The sequence below is a fragment of the Xenopus laevis genome, chromosome 2S, assembly GCF_017654675.1.
Source record: "Xenopus laevis strain J_2021 chromosome 2S, Xenopus_laevis_v10.1, whole genome shotgun sequence".
Classification (NCBI taxonomy): Eukaryota; Metazoa; Chordata; class Amphibia; order Anura; family Pipidae; genus Xenopus; species Xenopus laevis.
In genome coordinates, this window is record NC_054374.1 from 158,769,781 (window position 1) to 158,776,516 (window position 6,736).

At 36.2% G+C, this 6,736-nt stretch overlaps 1 pseudogene; it reads right to left on the reverse strand.

The window, feature by feature from the left end:
- LOC121400808 overlaps positions 1 to 3,154 on the reverse strand; it is a 95,326-nt pseudogene extending 92,172 nt beyond the window's left edge.
- Positions 3,155 to 6,736: the final 3,582 nt, after the last annotated feature.

The following is a 6,736-nucleotide window of genomic DNA, read 5'->3' on the forward strand; positions in this document are numbered from 1 at the left end:
CTTAGAAAGGTCTAAAATGGCGGATTTCCAATTCAGGCGTTTTTGCTGCATAGGGCTTAAATAAATCTTGAATAATTTGAGTTTTTTAAATAAACAGAACATTTTGAGTTTTGCCCCAAAAAGCCCAACCGGAGTTTAGTAAATAGCCCCCAAAAAGTCTAAACACTCATCTCTTCTTTCTCCACTTTTCTCTTATCCCATTCCCTTCCCCTACATTATCTCCCTTGCCCCTTCCTCTCCCCATATGCTTTATTGTTTCATTGCAATGCATTTTGTTGCATTATATTTATCAAAACTTAATAAAAATGTATAATACAAAAAAAGAAGGGAAAAAAAAGAGGGTAAGGGATAAACCTCTCTTAACTCTTTGAAGTGTGGGATATTTACAGATGGCAAATCAAAAATAGTAATAAGAACATACACAATGAATGTCACTATTTACAAAAATCCTCCCAGTCTCAATCCCTCCACTGATAAAGGGAACTTTAAAATGATTTAATAATTGCAGATATGACCTTTATTTATATTGCCATTCCTTTTTAACCCCTTCCTCTTCATTTATATTCATATTCCTATTCTACGCCCTATATCATTTTATTCGTTCTCACCTCAGCAAACAACTCTGAGTATATAAAAACACAAAATAACAAACCAAAACCACACACAAAAAACCTTTAACTGAATACAGAGTAGTTAAAATAACCCAACATTTGTCTATCTGTATTCATAACGGTTCAAAGGAATTCCACTGCCTATTGGCGCCCAATGACACTATAATTTACTGTATTCATTAATAATCCAGTCTACTTGTACCATTTGCAAAACAATTATCGAGGAAGCTGCAATGACAATATATCAGCTGCTATTTATATATTGAATCAACATATTTTGTTGGATTTTCTTGCACATAAAACTCAGAGGGAGATGAATAAAAATGGATTATAGTTGTATTTCTGTACATTAACGATCACTTCGTCACAAATATATTAAAGAATCAGCCTTACTATAGCAGCAGATTAAATTAAATATCGAAAAAACTCCTTTTTAATTTAAATGTTCAAATAAATAAATGCAGAACTAATTTGCACTTGTAACATAGATTTTATTTTTGTGTTATATCAACACAACATTCACACAAAACAAAGTACACTGAGGGGCACCGATAACAAAAAGAGGAGTCGATGGCGGAGCTCTCCCCACTCCTTCCTCTCTCCCACGTCCTCCGCAGCTATCGCGGGATCCCGGCAACACTCAACCGAGCACTCCTATACATCCAAACATATCCGCTAGCAGCGCAGGAAGACGTATCCACGGGAGACGGTAGGATTAATATCAATATCTGGCTTTATTTAAACATACATTGTGGTATAATAGTAGTGGGAGTGCCAAAAACTAACGCGTTTCGTGCCCCACACTGGGCACTTCTTCAGAGTTCACTGAGGGGCACATTTACTAAGGGTCGAATATCGAGGGTTAATTAACCCTCGATATTCGACCCTCTAAGTAAAATCCTTCGACTTCGAATATCGCAAATACTTTAATCGAACAATCAAAGGAAAAATCTATTAAATCCTTCGAATCGAACGATTCAAAGGATTTTAATCCATCGATCGAAGGATTTTTCTTCGATCAAAAAACGCTTCAAAAACTTATGGGGAAGATCCCCATAGGCTAACATTGAAGCTCGGTAGATTTAAAGTGGCAAAGTAGGTAGTCAAATTTTTTTTAAAGAGACAGTACTTCGACTATCGAATGGTCGAATAGTCGAACGATTTTTAGTTCGAATCGTTTGAATCCAAGTCATAGTCGAAGGTCGTAGTAGCCTATTCGATGGTCGAAGTACCCAAAAAAACCCTTCGAAATTCAAAGTTTTTTTTACTTCGAATCCTTCACTCGAGCTTAGTAAATATGCCCCTGGGTGTAAGTTGCCCCAGCTATGGAGCCTGAGACGGGATCAGTTTTGTGTCTCGTGTGTGTTATGAGAGATGGGTGTGTTTAAGATGGGAAAGCTCGGTTTGGGATTCGGCCTTTTTCAGCAGGATTCGGCCAAATCCTTGTGCGTGGCTGAACCAAATCCTAATTTGCATATGTAAATTAGGGGCAGGGAGGAAAATATTGTTACTTTTTGTCTAAACAAGGAAGTAAAAAATGTTTCCCCTCTCCCATCCCTAATTTTCATATGCAAATTAGGATTCCGTTTGTGATTTGCCTTAATCTTTCGCAAAGGATTCGGGGGTTCGACCAAATCCAAAAACAGTGGATTTGGTGCATCCCTAATTTAGATAAAATGGAGTCTATGGGAGACGTCCTTTCTGTAATTTGGAACTTTCTGGATAACGGATCCCATCCCTGTACTGCTCTGGCCTTGTATATATTATTATACTAGGTTAACTTCTGTGATTTTTTTATTATTTTTTTTGAATGAAATATTAGGGATCACTTCAGTTTAGTTCATAGAGATTATAAATTAAACTGTATGGAAAATGACAAGACAACTGTAGAACTGTGTGAGATGGATTCAGATTAATACCTATTTCCATTTTATAGTCCTACTTGCTGGGGGGATCTTGGATATGAGTCACCTTATACCTCACAATAATATTAATATGTACATTATTTTCAGGTTAAAAAAGCAAAAAAAGCATTTTTTCCTATACCTTGAGGGCTGTGAGCGTTGCTTTACTTCCTCTCTGCTCCATGATTTCAGCAGCTTCTGTAAGATTAGTCTGTATAACACGTTCTCCATTCACTGCCTCTTCTCTCCCATTATCTGTTTCATCTCTGCTTTCCTGCACAGCCTGACCACTCAGCCTCAGCGCATTCAAACGTGAACCGCAACTTTCAAAAAAATATATAAATAATACCAAAACAAGGGTCAAAGGAAGATGCAGAAGCAAACATTTTCCTTGCACAGATATAAAATCTTCCCTTTAATGCAGCACCCCATTCTCTCATCCAATTTATTTGAACACTGTATTGCTGTAAAAACAGATTACAGGTGAGATGTCAAAAAGATGTACTTTTTTTGTACTGCTCTAAGATTTCATATACTCTATACATTAGCAAAGGTTTCAAATCATATTGTCATTATAATGCTAAAAACCCTCAACTTGGTCACAATAAAAAATGCTTACTTGCATTTGAAAGCAGCCATAAGAACCAAGAATGCTATAATTCTACTCCCAAAGCACAAATAGATGTGTACAATTATCAATTCCCTTATCTGGAAACCTAAAATGTTTGGAGGGCCATTTCCACTATAAACACATGATTTGCATTTGTTATAATAAATCAATTTTGCTGGCAAAAAAATTCTATTGGGTTTAAAATTTTGGGGGTTATTATCAAAATGCAAAAAGCTCTCACTGTTTTCTGAAAACTACTCTGACCAACCCCCCCCCCCTATTTATCAATACATTTTTACACATTTTTGTTGTGCAGAAAAAGTCACGATAAAAATCGTAAAAAAAAAAATCTGAATCCTATGATTTTTTTCATAAAATCGCCCAAAATCGAAAAATCTTCCAATTGTTTACTGGACATCGGCCATTGACTTTTACATGTTCTCGGCAGGTCTGAGTTGGAGTACTTTTTTCTTCAGAGTTCGGACACCATTAGTGATGGCTGAATTTATTCGCCAGGCGTGAATTTGCTGTAAATTCCCACGATTCGCCGCCAGCAAATAAATTTGTGAAACCGCAGCAAAAATGCAATTTCGCCAAAAACGGACACCGGTGTCCAAAAAAATGGTGTCCACAAAATCAGACACCGGCGTCAAAAACTAGACGGCAGGCCCTTTTTTTGCGAATTGCGCAGGAAATTCGGAATTTCGGCAAGGCAAAACGCCCCAAATTCGCTCATCACTAAACACTATCAATATTTTCATTTTAAAATGTTTGTTCATTTTACAAGAACCATCATGGGCTCATGTGTAGTGCCAGCGTATGCAAATGCATATATGTATCAGTCCAAATTAGGAAATCCCTTGTATAAACATGGAGAACCTTCAAAAATTAGGCCTAAATGTACAATAAGGGTTTAATTGCTTCCTAGGGTAAGGTCATTGAGTGGCAATATATAAGCAGAATCTACATAGACAACATGTAAGCATTGTTTTAATGTAACTCTATTTTATTATAAAGTCACATTTTGCCTTGTAGGAACACTGCTTGGATTATTTACCTTCATTGGAATTCAATACTAAAAAAATGGGTAACCATAAGCAAGTTATTTAAGTGTGAAAAGCCAAAGGATGGCCCACACCTCCATATATAAAAAATCCGACCTTATAAATGGCTGTTAAAATACATGGGGTCAAGGAGACGCATCATCGCCGGACGCATTTCGGGCACATCTAGTCCTTAGTCATAGGCTAAATGATGTTCCATTCAAAGCACATTTAAATGGAAACAATAAAATCACATGACTATCATGTACTTTCATTTGATTGGCTAAGGATGGTCATGTGATTTTATCATTTGCATTTAAATGTGCATTTAATAAAGTCGGATTTTTCAACTTTATATATGGAGGTGTGGTCCATACTTTGGCTTTGATCTATATAATTTTATTGTGACAAACACTGGCAGCAGCATCGGATGTGAAGGAGTCGGACTGAGACGGAGCGGCACGGTTGGAGCAGTCTTGTGCTTTACTTAAAGGGAAACTGTCATGGGAAAAAAACATTTTTTCAAAATGAATCAGTTAATTGTGCTGCTCCAGCAGAATTCTGCACTGAAATCCATTTCTCAAAAGAGCAAACAGATTTTTTTATATTCAATTTTGAAATCTGACATGGGGCTAGACATATTGTCAATTTCCCAGCTGTCCCAAGACATTTTGTTGCCAGGTTTAGCCGTGAAAAAAATGGCCATAGACTCCAAGGGGTGAAAAAAATTAGATGTTCGTCAAAAAAAAAACCTGTCGCTCATAGACTTCGATGCATTTTCCAAATTTTTCTCTATTTTGCTAATTTTAGGCAAAACTGGTCAGATTTGCCCATCACTAATCATCATTCATATACTATCATATATTCAATAATCTGAATCATGTTTTATGGAAAGAAAATACTAAAGAGTGAGTTTACTGCAATTCATAACTTGACAGCTTTACTACTGACATATACAGTATTCTTTACTTGTAAACGAAAACAAGGCACATAACAATAACATCAATAACGGCACTTTCAGCACTGGATCGATACCTATAAACAATGGCTTGGAAGTAATGTAATACTGATTGATTTGTCAAGCTAAATGCAAGTGGAGGAAGCACTTATATATCTATTATCATGTTGGATGGAATTCTCATCTAATGGTGTTCATTTTGCAAACTGGGAACCAATCGGATTTGCAACTTTGACTGTAAGGGCTCTTACACATGAGCGTTTTTACCTGCGCTCCCCTGCGTTCCGTTTTTCGGCGTTCATCCACAGGGGAGCGCAGGAATAGACGCATTTGATTATTTCAAATGGGGCTGTACTCACACAGGCGCGTATAGGCGCCGAACGCAGGAAAAATGCAGCATGTTGCATCTCAACCTGCGTTCGGCGCCTACATGCGCCTGTGTGAGTACAGCCCCATTTGAAATAATTAAATGCGTCTATTTCTGTGCTCCCCTGCGGCTGAACGCCGAAAAACAGAACGCAGGGGAGCGCAGGTAAAAACGCTCATGTGTAAGAGCCCTTAAACAGCCTAAACGAATGTATGTTTTGAAAGAAAAGTTTTAAGTGCTCTGTATTTAAGGGGATTAAAAGGCCTGCAAGTTGCATCTAATAAGCAAACAAAGGCAAATATATATATATATATATATATATATATATATATATATATATATATATATATATATATATATATATATATATATATATATATATATAGTACTAGTCCTTAAGTGTGTGCACTCAGAAAACAAAAGGAATATGCCAAGGTGCTACTAATCAGATTCAAATGTAATATCTAAGCAAAAGATGAGCACTCATTGGACTTTTCAAAACCAAAAAAGTGTCTTTATTTTTTCTTCAACGTTTCGGCTATACTACATTAGCCGTCCTCAGGAAGTCTTGAGGACGGCTAATGTAGTATAGCCGAAACGTTGAAGAAAAAATAAAGACACTTTTTTGGTTTTGAAAAGTCCAATGAGTGCTCATCTTTTGCTTAGATATATATATATATATATATATATATATATATATATATATATATATATATATATATATATATATATAGAACAAGAAGGATCAGCACTCACTGTATTGATGTGAAGAAAAATTTGCTTTTATTTATTTACATCATAATGGGATTATGATGTAAATAAATAAAAGCAAATTTTTCTTCACATCAATACAGTGAGTGCTGATCCTTCTTGTTCTATATATCCTGTATTTGATCGTGCACCACAAACTATATATATATATATATATATATATATATATATATATAATATAGCAAAGGCTTGAAACCCCTTTCACAAATATGGATTTACGGGAATACTTTGTGCAGGGCTGTGCTGAAATCATTGCAGTCCCAAATTGGGCATTTTCCTCTCAACATTCTTTTTTTTTTTTTTTTTTTTTTTTTTTTAACCCTTTAAGTGCCACCCCACGTAGAATCTACGTTCTGTGGGGATGGCACTTGAAATGCCACAGAACGTAGATTCTACGTTCTGCAGCATTTCAGGGTTAGGGAACGGAGGAGCGGCTTTTCAAGCCGCTTGCTCCGTTCCTCTTCGTTCCCCA